This window comes from Dipodomys spectabilis, unplaced genomic scaffold (genome assembly GCF_019054845.1).
Source record: "Dipodomys spectabilis isolate Male_0828 unplaced genomic scaffold, ASM1905484v1 ptg000145l, whole genome shotgun sequence".
Classification (NCBI taxonomy): domain Eukaryota; kingdom Metazoa; phylum Chordata; class Mammalia; order Rodentia; family Heteromyidae; genus Dipodomys; species Dipodomys spectabilis.
Window position 1 is genome coordinate 6673172 of NW_024870822.1, and position 19329 is coordinate 6692500.

Sequence of the window (19329 nt, forward strand, 5' to 3'; positions counted from 1 at the left end):
CCCCCAGCTCATATTACACATTGATGATCACATTGTGAGATGCTTTTTTGAAATACTTATTGTGTCTTGTCTCCTGTCTTCCTCAGCCCAAGCTAGTATAGAATTCTAGCGGTCAGTCACTAATAACTTCCAGTAGCTGAGGAAGTGTGTGTGTGTGTGTGTGTGTGTGTGTGTGTGTGTGTGTGTGTGTGTGTGGTTTGGAGGGAAGAGAAAAACCCATCTACTGAAAAATCTTGTCTCTTTTCCTTTTACTCTTAAAGTTTCACATCTGAACTCTCAGAGATGACTTGTTTATAGATGTTTGATTTCATTTTTGAATCCTTCATTTCCCTGTCTGTCTTCATTAGAGACTAGCTCTACCCAAACTCAGGAAGAGAGTAGACTGTTAGGGAAGAAATGAACATCGGAACACAAATCCAAGCCAAGCACTAACCATGGCAGAGGAGACTGAAGACCAAGATGCTCTCCTGCCTAGAATAGATGTATGGTATTTCTTCTCTGGCCCAGGAATAATGGCTGTTCTGCTCATCAGCTGGGTTTATATCCTTGGTTCTCTACTGAACACATAAGTTAAGAGAGGGAAGGGATCAGATTTGATTTAAGCTGATCATCCCATTATTGAATGTATCTTCACTAATAGTCAATTCCTTTTCTAATTAACCACAAGTAAGTCAAGTTTCTCCTAAATCAAGAATTTGTTCTTTAGAATTGGATCTGGTAGCAAACACCTATAATCCCAGCACACAGAAGGCTGAAGCAAGAGGATCAATTCAAGGCTGACCTGAGATATACAGCAAATCCCTGTCTCAAAAATACATTATTTTCTTCTCCTTTTAAAAAACACTGGATCTTCTTTTAGTGGGGGAAAGAGATATGAATTTATCATTCATTCTCTCTTAGGCTTTGTGGAATCCCAGCCAGAGGAGTCAAAGTTATTGTACTATTCCCAGAAAAATTACTTTATACTTAAAAGAAAAATGCCACCAGAGCATTTTAAAGAATCATATCATCAGTCTTGAATTCAGGTATTAGCCATGGGTATTCCCAAGTCATGTAGAGTATGAGGGCAGACCTTTGAGACTTTCTCTTTTTGTCTAGAACTTTCATCAACATATAAAAAGACAATTCGCTCAATATATTGGGGCAATTCTTGTAGCAACTCAGGTTTCCTGGTCATTGTGCACAATTCCTGTCTTTGCTGATTTCTACAGCTCTGCTCTTCTTACCTCCCATGGATACTACTTCTGTTCTGAGTCACCCTACTACGGAATCTCCCAATTTCCTTCCCCAACCCCACCCAAGCCCTCTGATTAAAGGCTTTGGAGGCAACAAGAGACCCCTGAATCTTTGAGGTATTGGAGAGAAGGAAATTTCAAGGCAATTCTGGGGAATCAAAGCCAGATCATGCACAAGCATTCTACCACTTAGCTAATTTCCCAGAACTTTTTGTTTTTATTTCTTTTTTTGTTTTGCTTTGAGACAGGGTATTCCTAGGTAGTCCAGATTGACCTCAAACTTGTGCTGGGATTACAGGTATATGATACCATATCTGGCTTTAGATGTTGTTCTTAAATGCACTTTTCATATCCCCACTACTGGTAATTTCTTGCAGAAGTTTACTTCTATTGGTCCCAGCCATTCTTCCCCTGCACTTCATCATTAGGACCTCACTACTGTTCTCTTCTTGAGAGGAATTCTGCTCTCATCTTTGAAGCTACCACGTTCCATTTCCTGATACCACGTGGAAGCTATAAAGCCATATGTAAGAGTGGGCCCTGTGGCATGCAAAGCCCTCTATATTTTGGGGCTGTGTTACTATGGGCTGAGACACTGCAACTTAGTTTTGACTGAACTTCTGAGACTTTTTGGAAGACAGTTCATTCTTTAGTTCTTCTGATTTCTGTATCTCAGATCAAACAGGCCAGTTGCCCTTGGGACTGAGAGGCCTGATAAGCATCACAATTCAAGTAGCATGTGTCAAATCTGGCAGAAGTTTATTGGGGTGGGGGAAGCTTAAGGAAAAATATTTTGAGGACTATTTCTTTTTGCTATATTTTCTTGAAAATGCTCTATTGTTTAGGTCACTCGACCTTAGGGAAGATGTCTGTGTCTGAACTCCCCACTTAGGGGAGATGTAGACCAGCATCCTGTTCTTCTTCCCTGAACATGAGATGAATTTACATCCAGAATTAAGGTGTAGGTTTCATACAAATCAAGAATCCTGGGAGGCAAGTCATGGATTCATCCTGTGGCTACCTTTGGTTGGCTAAACCCTACCATTAACTATCTATAGATACTACCATGCTGGGTAACAGAGACATGATAAGGGATCAAAACAATCCATAGGAGGGAATATATGGACATCAAGGATAAAGTCAAAGAAGTGGAAAGGTGACAAATCTGGTAATTGTGACATCATAGCAAAGGATTTAAGAGCAAGGCTTGGTGTCAGACCATGAGAGATCAAACTATTTCCAGTACTTCGGGGTGTGTAACTTTGGGAAGTCACTTAACCATGCTTCACTTCATGTTCCCCATCGCTAAAACAGAGATTGCACTAGTGTCTTTCTCATACGATCATTGGGGAAACAATGAAATAACATAAAATTCATGGTACACATGAAGTAGCCACAAGTTAGAGGCAAATAGTATACGTATTACAGTTGACGGGGAAATGCACAAAACATAGCGTGAGAACACAGAGACCAGGTAGGTGTCTAACTCAGCCTGGAGGAACCAGGGAAGGCTTTTTCGAGATGTATCTAACTTTAGGTTTGATGGTTCTCTGATTAACTCACTTGATTAACAACTGGTGGGTTGGGTATTCAAGGGAAAAGAGGGCAAACTTGAAGTTTGCCACAGAATCCTGATCCTGAATGACCAATGTTTTCATCTTACTTGTTCTTGATTAGCAATAATTGGTATAAAGGCTGATGTTTGGCAAGGGAAAGCCAAGTTCTTGGTGTTGGTTGCTAGCAAGAAACTCTCAGCAGTGCCCTTGACTTCATTATATCCCAAAGGCTGATCTCCATCATCTCCACCAGTGTTGAATTCCATGCTTCCACTAAGCGGATCAATCGTTAGGCGTCAAGGACACAAAGCATTTCTCGTGCTCTTGGGAAAACATTGTTGAGGTGACTTCCTGTCCTGTGCATCACAGTAGGAACCCTCCCCAAAAGGTTTGCCAACTCAAAGAGAAATTTAACTTCCTGATCATCTTGACTACTCCAGTGAATCGCCAAGTGGAAACGCATGTAATTAAGGTGGGTGGAAGGCGGGAATTGAATTATGATAAAACTCATGCCTGCTGATGTGTTTGATGACAAAGGAGGAAATCATAAAGGGAAAGATGATGAATTTCTGTCTTTTCTCTGGGAATAACTGACTTAGAATCAATGTAATGAAAAATTGTCAAGTCTACACAGAATGGCACAGGAGATGGGTAAGCTTCCCATAGAAATATATTAGTGCAAAGCAGTACCACACTTTCAAGTTTTATCCCTGGGTGGGGAGAAATACCACCAAAAATGTATTATTTGGTGAACAATTATGATTATATTGCTTTCCTACTGAATAGCTGTCAGTGATTTTCCCCTCATTTCCTACAGAATGAAGTTCAAAATCCTGAGCACAACATTAAGGGCTTTGGTAGACCTCACTAACTCCCTGCCACACATACCTCTGCTCTCCCTAATTCATACCAATGGACATATATCCCTATCCTTGTATGCACACATGCACTATATGTATGCACACATGCACTACACCCTCATATCATTCAGAGGCCATCAATCACCCTTTTAAAAATATTCTGGGACTGGGAAGGTGGCTCAATGGTAGAGCGCTTGTCTTGCATCCATGAGGCCCTGGGTTCCATTCCTCAGCACCACATAAGCAGAAAAAGCCAGAAGTGGCACTGTGGCTGAAGTGGTAGAGTGCTAGCCTTGAGCTGAAGAGCTGAGAAACAGCGTCTAGGCCCAGAGTTCAGACCCCATGACTGACAAAATAAATAAAAATAAGTAAATAAATAAAAATATTTTGTATTCTTCCTCCTGTGCTTTTGCCATCCTAATGATCGAATTCCACTCCTACCTAACACCTGATCCAAATATTTATTCTTTCATCGAACCCTTTCAAAGCCAGAACTGATCTCTCTCCCATCACTACTCTTACAGATTTTTCTCTAGATTTCAATGAACAAAACTGCTATTGGGTTCAATATACCTATATTACAATTATGGCTGATAGAATTTTTTCCCTTATTAATGTATAAGTTCTATAACAACAGGAACCAAGCTTGCTCATTTTTATAACTTTCATTATGTCTTGCATGATGTTGGCATAAAAAATAAGGCCTCATTTGTGCTTTGGATGTCAAGAAACTCATGACTAAATTTTGAGGTACAATCATAGCAGCTTTGCATTGGCTTTCTTCACAATATTTCTCCCCTTTCCTTACTTGACTGGCCTGGCACTTTCATTATTTAACTGTATTGGGCTTTATGTTATAAGCTATTCCAAATCCATTTTGGGAGTAGACAGGCCAAAATATTAGCTAGTTTGAATTGAAGTCAGTATTGTATGATGAGGTGATACATATCCTTAAATTATCAAATAGTAGCACTGTCTGGCAGGCAGACTAGGGAAATAGAAAGAAATGTAAATCAAATCAGAGAAGATAACAATACTGTCTCATTCATATTTGCAGCCTGTTGAACTTGCTCAATAGTTTATCTTCCTAGCAGTTCTGTGAGGAATATATGAGGTAGGAATTCTTTTTCACCTTCCTTTAGCAGTAAACAAACTGAGGCTCAGAAGCTATCTTGTTCAAGATCATAGAGTCATACAAGCAGAGTGAAGTATAGATCTTAGCTAAGATTTAAAAAAAACTCTCTTATAGATATTAGTATTACTTACTCTTGTTAGTATTCACAAATACAGAAAGAGTAATGTTTGGCCAATAAAACACAAGATGGTGGGCCCAGATGGTGGAAAAAACAGGAATAGCTGTTCATAACTAATATGTTTGTGATTTCTGTATTCTTCCCTGTCCAATTCCAGTCTGTGTTGGAGAACACAGATAGTTTTCTAGCTATGGTTCAAACAGCAATCAATGAAAATACTTTCAGTTGCAGGTAACAGACATCCCACTCATACTGTTCAGAAAAATGAGATTGTTGAGTGATTCCCTAGAAGTAGGAGTTTGGTATGTTTTGGGGGGATTTGCTCCAGGGGCCTCTGCCTTTGATGATTTTGTTGTGTCCACTGTCCCTCAAGTATTGGCCTCATTCTCTAGGCCAGGATCAGAATGAAATCCATCTTTCTAGGCATCAAAGGAATGGAATCACTTCTGGGGTGTCTCTCAGAACAAGAAAACTTCCAGGAACCCTTACCACACTACCTTGTATTGACTCAGCTGAGCCGTATCATCATTCCTGAATCAATCAGTAGTGTCAGGACAATGGAATTAATCTCAGCCAATCATGGCCAACTGGGAGAGATGACATGGGAAATGAGGGAAGGAGGAGAAGGGAATTAGGTAAGAGAATGGGAAGAAGCAATTTCTAGTTAAAGCAAGGGTACTGGATTTCTCTAATGACTACTTCTAGATAAACATCCTCACAACCCCACCTTCCTACAGCAAACAGGGCTCATAGTCTGAGACACTTCCCTAGTTCCAGCTCTTCATCAATAAATTTGCTTTTCTATCTTGGTTCTTTCCTTCCCTTTCCCTTTCCCACCTTACCTTATTTCTTTTTTTTATTTATTCATCAAATATCCTTTACGCCAGACCCTAGGCTAGACACTAGATGTACTTATATGGTCAGGATGATACTGTTCTATGCGTGGAAAGCTCCCTTCTGACTTATGGGAGCCAGACTTCCAAAGATTCAGTGAGAACCACCCTCCTAGGTGTCCCATAGAGATTGCCAGCAGACAAGAGGATGTTGAGGGCATGGGTGAGAGTTATGGCACTAATCAGAAAGTTTGTTTCATTTAAAAAGGAGAGCAGTGAGGCAAGGAAGACTGATTTTTGTCCACCCAGAACCGAAATACCACATTAAAATGCCTCCTAGCACCGAGAGGTTTGTCCATTAAATTTAATTAAGTTTCTTTAGAATCGAGTGTCTTGGGAGATCTATTAGGCCCGGGGGGAGGGGGGGGGGGAAGCATTTGCTTTGCTTCTTGCATCATTCTTCCTGAACAGAAACCCTCATGCCTTTATTGTTTAGCATAAACTCCTATTTAGTGGCCACACGCAGGCATGTGAATTGGGATGATTCTGCTAGAACGCCCCACACATTCTGGCTTCAACAGCTGCTTCTATGAGAGCTCAGAGATTTAGGAGCTTTATTTTCTTTCTTAAAATAAGATGAACTGCCGTGGCTGAGATCAGTACAGAATCAAGGATAGTTTCTCTGTGTCTGTGAGATTTCTTGCATCTCTCAAGCAGCTCAAACATTCTGGAAGTTGTGAAATCCCTCCAAAGGGACCAGCTGGGAAAGGCAAGGGCCCAAGCTGGCTTCAGATTGGTTGTGAATTTCTCCATTCCAAAAAGGAGCAGTTCTGTCTGATGTACTCTTTGTGCCAAAATTTACCCTGGCAACTTTCTTACTAGCGAAACCCTGGCAGGTTGTTGAGAAAATATTACAACATGCTTCCTAGCTTACAAGACTTGTTCTCATCCTCGGCTTGCAAGAAACATACCACTCAGAACTGCCACAGGAATGCTGATCTGGAAACTAGCCATGGATGCTGAACACGCATGCACGCGACCCCCCACATCCCCTCCTACCTCAAATCACAGCTCAGGAAGTTGGAGGAGGTGAGCGCTTCTGTTCACAGCTATCATTTTCCCAAAGGTATTTTCCAGAATGTGAATAGATACTTGCAGGGAGCTGTTTTAAAAACAAGTTTGTGGTAGAACTTCTTAGAACCCTTTGCTGTCATTTATGAAGGGCTAGTACATTTATATGCACTTATGAAAGGCTGGTGTAGGAGGGGAGAAGGGAGAAATACATTATTTGTGCTTTCCAAACTAATTTGGATAGAGAACCCTTTCTCTTGGAACAGTGCCCGGGATTGATATTCAAGGGACAATTCTTTCAAATGAACACACTATCCTCAAGACCTATCTGTTCTTCCTTTTATATTGCAGACACTCGATTTCTGCGTTTCTCATTTTCTTCCCTGCAACTGGGAACTGATCCCAGAACCTTACATGTGCTAGGCAAATAATCTTGAACTACATTCCTATTTCTTCCTGTTGCTTTTGTAGCAGGAGTTTGAGGCATTTTTGGTCAGCTGGTGGGGTGAGCTCTTCCAAAAACTTAGAATGAGATCCTGGGACAGAAAGAATGAGACAGATTAAGCCTGTCTTTGTGGCCAAAACCTGGTCTTTGGAGGGGAGATGCTAGGTATCTGTGACCCATTGAATCTGTGACTCAGGACTGAAGTGTGTATATGTGGGGGCGGGGGGGAGGGGTTGTTTCCCAGTAGCCCTGTTCAACTAGTCGACTAGTCAACTAGTCGACTTTAATATGAAGAGGGAATGAGTTTTCTTTCATACTTTGCAATAGAACCAAGGGGGCAGAAGTCCCAGTGAAAAAGAGTTGGAAGCAGGGGTCTAGGAAACAGGAACAGATAGCTACCATGTGGTCCTAGAAAGAGAGCTGACTCCTCTTGTTTGCACACACACACCCATAGATGCTTCTGGAATCTTGGGAGCCATGGCCCTATGGCACCAACTGAGAGCAAGAGTCCCTTGGGCATTATTCATGATGGAATTCCTTTTCCATTTCTAGACTTACAAAGCTTGGAAATATTTGATGAGTAGTTAAGGTCTTTATCCTTTACCTTGAGTAGATCTAAATAATATTGCCTTCCAACAAGTTGAAAGTTGAAAAATAAATATGTCTCTTGCAGAATTCTAAGTCAATTGGTGGTGCTGGGAGATGGCTCTGATATTTTTGAAATTATTGTAAAGGTGATGTACAGAGGGGTTACAATTACATAAGTCAGATAAAGAGTACATTTGTTTTTGGACAATGCTACCCCCTCCCTTTGCTCTCTCCCAATTTTTACTTCCTGTTTCCAACCACAAGTTGTATATAGTTCATTGTTCGCCATAGTGTCTCGTGAGTACCACTGCATTTGTTCATCCTCTGTCCCGCTATTTCTGTGCCCCCCTTTACCCTCCCAAAGACAGGTAAATAAACGAGACAAAAGGAAAAGAAAAAACAAAGCAAAGAAAGCAAGCCTCTTGTTTCCACTTCTTGTAGTTCACTTCAAGAAATATTATTTCATACGATCAGGTGTATATGGCTACTGCACCTTTGTGATCGTCTCCAAAACGTAGCCTCCTTTGGTCTCACTCTATGTGAATGCCTAGAGGCCTGTATACTTTATCTTCTTTTTGAACAGTGTCACCCCTTCCCTCACTTTCTCCAGTTTTTCCACAGGATGTACAAATGATTGTCAGCAGTGTTTCGTGAGTATCACTGCTACATTTGTTCATCTTTTGTCCTACCATTTCTGTGCTCCTCCATTACCTTCCCCCAAACTGATAAACTTACCAGCAGGTGTTCCAGGACCCTATCTCCTGTTGCTGCACCAGACGCTATAGTTTATCTGTGTCCTGTGGTCAAATCTAGTTCATGCTGGTCCTGCTGGCAGGAAGGGAAAAGAAGAAATATACAACAAATATTTTTCTTTAAAAATATTTTTTTGAAAAATTTCAAACCAAAGGTAGGGAAAAAAATTCCCCAAAACTTATCATCTAGATTGAACCATCATTAAAATTTTGGCAGCTTCTTTTTTTTTTTTTTTTTGGTCAGTCATGGGGCCTGAACTCTGGGCCTGGGCACTGTCCCTCAGCTCTTCAGCAAAAAGCTAGTGTTCTACCACTTGAGCCACAGCACCACTTCTGGCTTTTTCTGCTTATGTGGTGCTGAGGAATAGAACCCAGGGCCTCATGCATGCTAGGTAAGCACTCTACCACTGAGCCACCTTCCCAGCCCTTGGCTGGGACCATTGCAAGCATCACTTCTCACATTCTGTTAGTAAGAATTTTGTCCTAGGACTACAGTAAATTGTCCCAGATCTGGAGACATGGATTCTACTGAAGTGAATGAAAAATTTCCATGTATGTTCTTTCTAAGCAGATGGCAACACTTTGGAAATCCTATTTGGACATACAATTGCTGTGTTAGACACTCTAACGAGGAACACAAGAAAGGTGAGCCTCAAATAGTTACATTTCTTGATAGGTTCAAATTATCTACTCTTAGTGTTCTGGGTCTTCATTTCCTATCAGTGGAGTTGAATAGTTGGTAAGTCTTCTCTGAAGACTTACAGAAGACTTTTATGACAGTATCGTGATGAAATTGCAAGCCTGTATTTCTTAGGACAGAGACTAAACTGATAGGAACTCAAAGTGGATGGCATGCACAATTTTAAAAAAATGTTGGTGGGACTGGGAAGGTGGCTGGGAAGTGGTAGAGTGCTTGCCTTGCATGCATGAGGCCCTGGGTTCCATTCCTCAGCACCACATAAGCAGAAAAAGACAGATGTGCTGTGGTTCCAGTGGTAGAGCACTAGCCTTGAGCTGAAGAGCGCAGGGACAGTGCCCAGCCCATAGTTCAATTCCCATGACTAACACACACACACACACACACACACACACACACACATACACACACACAATGTTGGTATATATAACAGCATCAGACAGTGGAGTAAACCTTAGGTAGGTTTAGAAGATTGGTCATTCCACCTCCACTTTTCTGAGATTCTCTTGACTGAATCTTCTTCGTTCCATGTCATCCACAGAATGAGGATTTAAGTGGATTGAGTCATAGCAGGGCATGGATGCCCTGGACCTCAGAACTTGGACACTGTCCCTTTGCTTTTTTTGCCCAAGCCTGGTGCTCTACCACTTGAGCCACAGCCCCACTTCCAGCCCTTTGGGTGATTAACTGGAGATAAAAGTCTCTTGGGATGTTGGATGTAGGCAAGGCATGTCCAGCAACAAACAGATGGAGCCGTCTCTGTACTTTCCCATAAAGAACAAGAGAACTTTTCCAAGAAGCCCCCCACAACTTCCCTACATAGTTCCACGGCTCAAGTATTGGATGCTTATTCCAGGAGTTTCTGGGCCCATATTCAGACTGGGCCAGAGTTGTTAATTTCTAAACTAGAAGGGTGAAGTTTCCTCGAGCATTATCTTGGACTGTTCCTTTACCTTTGGAGGACAAGTCAATTCCTGGCACTAGACTAAAACAAGTGAGAGTGGAGAAAGCAGTGGATGTTCAAAGGGGCACCAGTGCGCTACGACGTGATTCTTTCATATAAAATTATAAGAGGATTTGAGAAATCAACTCACACAATTTTTTGTATGAGTCAACATCCTATAAGCACTATCATTCAAAACTGTCATCCCCAGGATCTGTAAATTATCCCTTAATGTTACAGGCATATTAGATCATAATGATATTGCTGGTAAATCACCAAAATGAGCATTCCAAAAGTCTTTATGCTCATCTATTGGTTGACAAGGGAAAATGTGAATTTAGAAAAATATAATGTGCATTCCTTGCCAACAGATTTTTTCCCCTCCTGAAGTGAATTCATTTGTTAAAGGATTTTGCTGCCATGGTTTAAAACTAGCCAAGGCTTGTAAGATCTAAATGTCAGAGAACAATGGGATGATGCATTTTGATTGCTATAGCAATTTGTACAAACGAAGGGGAAAATTTACTGATGGGCCAGATAGAGAAGGTGAATAAGTAAGTCCTTTGGTACTTTGAAGGTTTTCAGAGGGACATTAGCTTTCCACAGTCATTAAGTAGATAGGACTTTAGTCCTGTGTGAAGTAGTCTAGAAATTAGCAAATTCAAGTGACAGGCAGAGAATGGGAGACAGGTTTTGCTGGGTTTGTTTTTAAAACTTATAACATTAGGCAGGTTACTTCGGCATCATAGGCTTCAGTTTCTTCATCTATGAGGTGAGTTTAATCTCTACCTTCAAAGTTCTGTGAAGATGAAAGGCAATATCTTAGCATGGCATTTAAGACATAACATATAAATGAATGGCAGTTATTAAAATGTGCAGGGCTTTCCGGAAGCTACTAAATACTCCAAGAAGCAAGATCTCCAATGAAGCAAAGCTTGCTTGAATCAGTTAGCTCTTGGTAAACTCCATCAGCCAGAACTGAGTAGGTGATCTCTCTACAGCCATCTACCACACATGATGAGCACCCTTAATGTTAATACAGAAAGACCTACCTCTGTGTGTGTGTGAGAGAGAGACAGAGACAGACAGACAGACAGACAGACAGACAGAGACAGTGTTCTGAGGCTTGAACTCAGGGCCTGGATGCTGACCTTGAGCCTTTTGCTCAAGGCTAGTGCTCCACCACTTAAACCATAGCTCCACTTCCAGCTTTTTGGTGGTTAATTGGAGGTAAGAATCTCACAGACTTTCCTGTTCAGGTTGAACCACGTCCCTCAGATCTCAGCCCCCTGAGTTTCTAGGATTATAGGCGTGAGCTCCCTGTGCCCAGCAAGACCTACCTTTTTGACAACAGCAGAATGTATAAACAGTCTCTTAGATATGGCTTGTTTCTAACCTTTCATTGTTAAAAGAACATAAAAGAATGAAAATCTTATACACATAACTTCGTGTTTATCTTCTGCCCTTGCTTTAAAAATTGAATGATAGTGCTTATAGGATGTTGACTCATACAAAAAAATTGTAAGTTCAAGAAGCCATCTTTAGGGACAAGACTAGACAAGACTAGACTCTATCCAAGGTACTCACGGCTTCTGGAATTGACTGTGGCCTTTCTCTACTGGGCTCAGAATGGCAGCTGCATCAAAGTGGGACTTGAATAGGCAAAACTGTTTGTATCTCCCAGAGATGTCATGTACAACAGAAGGCCGAGCTATGCATTAGTGGCTCATGCCTGTAATTCTAGCTACTCAGGCGGCTGAGGTCTAAGGATCAAGGTTCAAAGCCAGCCTGGGCAGGAAAATCTGTGAAATTCTTATTTCCAATTAACCAATTTAAAAGAAAGAAAAAGGGTGGAAGTGGAAGTGTGGTTCAAGTGGTAGAGTGCTAGCCTTGAGTGAAAAAGCTAAGGGACAATACCCAGGTCCTGAGTGCAAGGCCCAATATCCACTACACACACCACCAACACCACCACCATCACCCCACCACAACAAGCAAAAACAAAAAAAAAACACAACAAAAAAAAAAGACAAGGAAAAACAAAAGACTGTACTGTGCATTCTCGTATTGAGTTTTGGAGTAGTTTATTCGTGTTGATGCTAGTAGATTAATTTTGGAATGAATTTTTGGTGTGGCTATCTTCCTATTATTCATCTATCTACACACATGCATACATGATATTTGCTAAACTTTTCTGTCCTCCCTACCATTTTAGAGGTCTCATACACTATTTCCCCTTATTGATCAGGAACTTTCCACAGTGTTCCCTCTAAGAGCAAGCCTCAGCTCTCACAAATGTATTATACAAACATATTATTTCCTTCTGGCACATTAATTTTTGGATTACTTTGGGGGACAAAACACCACCAAAGTAGTGGTTTGGCTATCTACACTCTCTTGACATCTGGCCAAACCACCAAATAACAGGATGTAATTGCTTTCAAGCTCTCTCCACTGCTATTTTCTGGCTACCCCCTCTCTTAAATGAAAAAGTTACTTCTGCGGTCATAAAAAAAACCACAGCTCATCATAATATTTACCACGTTGTGATAAGATAAGAACTCACTTTGGGGGTAGTCAAGAATAATATTTAGCACAGTCAATTAGGGAGTGGTAAGCATTGCCAGCAGAGACTATTTGTGGAGAGCTCATGGGATTTCAGTGTCTCTCCTTGGAAGACAGAGATAGTTCCAGGGTTCTTCCCATGAGTCCCTGCCCAGAGACATTGCTCAAAATCCGTGGCTGACTGACTTTAGTTTCTTCCTCAGGCTTCCCTAAGTCCATTTGTAGAAATACAGCCATCCTCCTGTGGAGAAGTCATTCCAGGGACATTTCTAGAACGTGGGACATACACTTCCAAAGGCATGAATGAATGTTTTAGGGCACTCCAGCATCTAGATTTTGAGGAAACTTGATTCACATGCTGGTGATCATATTCTTTTCCTAGTTCTCCTTTTTTATTTTTTTGTTTTATTATTTATTTATTTATTTGTTGGTAGGTCATGAGGCCTGGTTGGTCTGGGCCTGGGCACTTTCCCTCAGCTCTTCAGCTCAAGGCTAGTTCTCTACCACTTGAGCCACAACACCACTTCTGGCCTTTTCTGCTTATGTGGTGCTGAGGAATCAAATCCAGGGCCTCATGCATGCAAGGCAAGCGCTCTACCACCTCCTCAGCCCTCTTAGTTCTCCTTTAGGCCTCTACTTACCCCCATTTGTCTTTAATGTCCACCAACCTATGCAAAACTTCGTTTGAACAGAGAACACAGGCTGCAGGTTCAACCTACTAGAACATAGGTAGAATCTAGGTAGTTATAAGAGCTAAGATGTCTATTTATCTTTATAATTAGTCTCCATTCACAGCAAACATCTGATACTAATTAAGTCCACAAAAGAAGTGCAGGAAGGGACAAGGCTTGAAAATTCCAAAGGAACATTCTAGGAACATTCCCAATTCTGCCCACACCCTCCACCTCTTCTTTCTCCTTGCCACTTCCATCTTGCTGGTCTCTTGGCAGCTTCTAAAAGATGTCTTGTGGCTCTGAACAATCCCTTTATGGTTCCTTCAGAAGAGGGAATATTCTAGAAAGTCCCAGAAAATTGGCAAAGGTATCAGCCTACGTATGTGTTCTGCTCAGCATCCAACCACGGTAGCACCTTTCACTCCATTAGCATCAGGAGTTGACATGGCCCGCCATCTATGACTCCAGGGGACCAGGACTGGGTGGATCTTTGTTTGTCTGTGTGTTTTGTTTGGTTTTGGGTTTTTTTTTGTTTTCTATTTTTTGTGTTGCTTTTTTTTTTTGAGACTGAGCCAATCTTGTCTGTCTTCCTACCAGCTACCCGGTGTTCACAGTGGTGGGAACAATAGTGCATAGTTCCTATAAGCCAAATGCCTGGAGTACACATGGGTATGTGCTGAGGAAAGTACACAGTGAATATATGAAGAAGAAACTTGAGCTCCTCAGAGCTTCTAAGCTATTTCATGACTCTATATCCCTTGAAACCCCATTTAGAGCTCACCAGCTCTATGTGTACTTGGGGAGCTGCTGGGTTAAGGATAAAGTCACCAGGGTGGCAGCAGCCTGCCCATGGCAGTAAAGAGACCTACTGGTTGTACATCCTGTGTCTGAGAATTACTGTCACTGCCATGCTGGTGGCAATACCTTCACCATGCTGGAAGCATTGTGTTGCATCCTAAGCCAAACCCACAAAGACCTTGGAGGGAACTACAGGGCAAGGTTCTGCCTGAGGGCTTTCTGGAGATGCAGCACTTAGTACTTGCATAGCTTGTGCCTGCCTCTTGGCCCTTTGGTCTTGACTGGAGAGAGTGGCCTGTCCAGGCTTGGAAAAACAGAGGAGGCAGCAACATCTGAACAGACCTTCAGGAGAGTTGGGGAGGACAGAATTTCAAACAAACAAGATGGAAGCGAGATAGGTTAGGAAGGGGAATGACTACCCTGTGGGCTTTCCTTCCAGGCTTTTTGCTGACCCCTCTCTGGCAGACGTCATTTTGTATTGCGATTCATGTTCTTCCTATTTTGATCACTATCGTTCAATATAGAATAATTGGTATTATCTTTATTAGAAAGAACAAAGCATATGTCAAGCATATAACAAATGAAGAAAAGGAAAAAGAAGTCAGATGCCGGTGGCTCATACCTGTCATCCTAGCTATTCAGGAGCTGAGATCTGAGGATCACGGTTCAAAGCCAGCCTGAACAGGAAAGTCCATGAGACTCATCTCTAATTAATTACCAAAGCTGGAAGTGGAGCTATGTCTCCTGTGGTAGAGTGCTAGCTTTGTGTACAAAAACTCAGGGACAGTATCCAGGCCTTGAGTTCAAGCCCCAGGGCCAGCACACACATAATTCCTAATTCCCCTCATCGGGGTTAATATTTGATTTACACAATTCCAACCCCCCTCTCTCCTGACTCCCTGTGTAACATAATCATAAGGCCAAATGCCTACCATGGGCAATCACTTCACCAGCAGTGGACAAATGCTTACACACAGTCCACTCGGGTGCCAAAACTCCACTGAGAGATGAGGAAAGAGGCTCATCTAATTAAATGACTTCTGTCTGCACAGTCATACATCAGTCAGTGAGAGATCAGAGTTTACTTGGACCTGTTTGAAATAAGACTGATGTTTTGAGCCCCGATAGCTCTGCACTCCATTTCCCCTTGTTTTTTTATTGACTATGACAACATTAGGAGTGTTTATTACATATACATAATATAACCACAGTAGAGGTTCTCATGTTAAAACAAAACTACTGATGCTGGGTCTCATGTCCAGATGTTCCAACAGGGACCGTTGCTGGCATTCAGTGCTGCATTGGTCGCCTTCCTGTACATCACAGCCTGAGCACAATATACCTTGCTCCCACTGCTAGTAGTTTCTCTATCATTGGGAAAGCAGTACTAGAAAACTGAGTTAAATTTCCAAGCTTTCCACTAATATTGAAGAGCTACTGTGCAATAGGATGGGTTTCATATTTATAAGCCTTCCATAAGGCACTAAATTGAAAGCAAGCAAGCAATTCATTATAAATGACCTCAGCGGAGGGTAAAGGGATGAGAAAATGGGTGAAAATGTATTCAGCATCCTGAAAAGTGACCCCCCCCCACACACACACCACATTGTGGACATGCACAAATGTTTCAGGTCACTGGTCCATATGTGCCTAAGTGAATGCTTAATTTCCTTTTTCAGACCTCAGGAATTTCTAGCAGAGTATACAGAGTTCATGACACAAACACATCTGGATTTGGGGGTATGGGCCTGAAATATTCACAGGCCAATATGTCGGGCGCAGATGTTGAATTGGCAGCTCAGGATGTTGGGAGTGATCTCACTGGAGGCCCCATCTGGGGCTTTGCTTGGAGCAACACAGCCTTCCCTGATGATTTCAGCTGTGCTCATACCTGGGTGCTTTCTTGCTTGCCCAAAGGCATATCATAACCCTCTACGTCTCCCTCTCCAGGGACACCCAGACCTTGGCACTGCTGCCTTTCATGCAGAAATAACGAACAGTGGAGAAAATATAGTTTCTTAAAGAAGACGCGTGTGGGTAATGGAGGCTGACCATCAGTCCAAAAAGGAGCAGATAGAGGCCAGAAGTAGGGAAGCAAGCTCTCTTTTTTCATCATGGCCTGGAGGGCAGGCCAGATGCTAAGAAGCCACGCAGATCTGGGTCTGAACGCAGATACTATCACTCTCTTGCCTTTTAACCTTCTTTAGGCAAGTTAGTGCTCTTTGAGACTCTATGTTCTTGTCTGGAAAAGGAGGCCCACAAAAGCTCCTTTACTGGATTGTTCAGAAAATTAGAAGAGTATCTGCATGAAGCATTTGAGCATAGCCATAGCAGGGCCTTTGCCCAACCATCCCCTTTCGTGTCACTGCTTCTGGATTGAGTATGTCATGCAAGATCCATTCATGTTGAGCAGAGTAGCAATTCAGCAGAATCCATTTCAACAAGCATTTCTAGGACCTCCTCCTCTCTGCCAGGCACTGTGGCTTTCACTAGTTTCTGTTCTGTTCATCTGGGTGTCATTTCTCACATGCTTAACTTCAACCCCATTCCTTCCTTAGTTTCTCTTTTCCTTCTTCAGTCCATCCTCTGAGACTCTGTTTGGGCCTCACTTTCATTTCCCTGCTGGATGTTGTCTCTCCCCTTCTAGATTCCCATGGTGCGTAGGCCAGAGGTTCTCACACAGCCAAGGATGGTCTGAATTTACTTTCCACATCCACAGGTTAAGGATAACTACAACTATCCCCATCAGAGTTGGAGGTGAGGGTTAAGGGAGATGCTATACATAAAATGTCTGTCACAGGGTTGAGCCCCTAGTAAGTTCGCAATCAGTAATGTGAACACAATATAAATACCATTATATTACAACAAATAATTCTGCCATTAGGTAGAGTAACACCTTCTGACAATAAAAAAAGAGGAGGAAACTTGGGACTGACAATTGGACAAACAGGATGGCAGAATAAAAATGATCTCCCAGATACCAGCATCTTCTAGATTACAGATGCACTGCTGAGTTAATGAGTTTCTAGAATAAAGTTTAATGTGGAAGGAAGAGGTTTTAGATGCCAAGTTCTATCCACTCCAATTCTCATGCATTGTAACCTTTGGCAAATCTTCTTCACCCAAGAGTTCTGACTCTGGCTCAGCTTTCTAGCATGGCACTTGTTAATTATGGTAATAGGATAAGGCATTTGTAGGCAGCAAGGAGATGCTGGACTAATCTGGGACAGCAGGGTTCAAAGGAAAGAATTTATTATAGTCCAGATTGATGGCATCAGAGAATCCTGTTGAGGTCAGAATCCACTGGAAGGAAGCTGAGTCTTGGACTAGGTGTGGGCAGCTCCTAAGGAAGCTTGAGGGAGGATATTGGTTGCTCATGAGGATCAAAGACCATCTCAATTTTGCATCTTAGGGAAGAAAAACTGTATGTGTCAGAAGGATGACCAGGAAAGGCAGGATCAGTGCCAACCAGATACGACCATGTGTGTTTCTATCAAGTCTATGATTTGCCCACGGGCTCTCCTGAATCAGTCTTCTTGGTACATGGCTAGTCAACCCAGGTGCCTTTCCTGGGGCTGGATGCTGAGAGTGTGGCTATGAAATATTAGCATGCCAATACATTATGAGCAGATGTTGAACTGGCAGCTTGGGATGATGGGGGTACTTGCATAGAAGGCCCCATCTGGGGCTTTACTTGAGAAGCTGCCCTGAAAAGGGGGCCTCCACCATATGCCCCATCAAGCCAGCACAGTCAGAACCGATCCTCAGTTGTGTCTGCACAAAGCCTTTCCCTGGTAACCTTGAGTCAGTCTAAGGGTCCTAGGAGCCAGCATCTGTGAGTTTGAGCTGTCAAAACAGCAGCCATCTCTGTCAGACATTGGCCTCAGTGACCTGCAATTCTGTGGCCAGGACAATATTTGGATTAGATCGACTTGAGGCAGAATCCTAGCTTTGTTCTAACTGTTGCTCTTGGACAAATGACTTCACCTCTTTGAGTTTCCAAGTTCTTCAACTTTGACAAACAGGGACAATCATCACACTTGCTTGACAAGCTCCACTGTAGAACTGAATGAGATATGGAAGCTGTGTGGTAGACTGGGGCTGAGTGTCTGTGTTTTGAGAAAAGTGGAAAAAGTAGATTTGAGAACCACCTGGTTCATTTGACTTAATCCTTCCAACCAACTGGATTTTATCCTCATTTTATAGATGAGTTAATAATCACTCAGGGAGTGTAAGTAATTTGTCCTAAGGTACAGGAGTTGGAAAGAAGTGGCTAGCCTGGGATTTGAACCCAGGTGTACCAGTCTGTAACACTGCCTTTTGCCTTGTGTTTGTAGACTATCTTGTTTCTGAGCACTGCCAGTGTGGCTGCTCCATTGGGCACAAAACAAGAAACATCTTGACTTGCTGAAACTTGCTCTAAGAGTCTTTCTTCTTGAGCTTTCTCCTTTCATTTATCCAGAGAACCCCAGATGACCACAGGGGTAGCAGGATGGCCAAGAATTTCAGCTAGAGAAAACTCTGTTTGCTTTCTATCCAAGATGACTGCACATTTTCCAGGTAAGACGGAGAGCCCTAATGCACCTTAGCAGTTGAGTGTGGCCAAGGCAACCCCTTCCTTGCAGTCAGTCCCATCAGAGGGCTGGCCCGAGTTGTTATGTGTCCTCATTCGTTAAAGATTCCCTGTATTGAGATGCAACCTAATTAGGGTTGAGCTCAAAGCCTGTTTCTTTGGGGGCTTAGTTCATAAAAGATTAATGTTCATTTTCCTTGGGTTTTGTTGCAGAATTCAGCTGGAAAATATCCAGGGTGCACTTCTTCCAAGAGAAGTAGCACTTTGGTGGTTTGTGAAAATCCCTTTTCCCTTCTGTCCAGACCTTGCTTGGTAGACTCCCCTAAGCCCCCACCCCCATCACCCCAGTGTTTCAGCTTCTAATGAAGTATGAAAGAAAAAGGATGAATTCTATGATCAGGGAACTCTATTGCAGGTATTCTTCCAAAGGAAAGTATTGCCTTACAGGTAATTAAAAAAAAAAAACAAGTGGCAAATAAAACAATATAC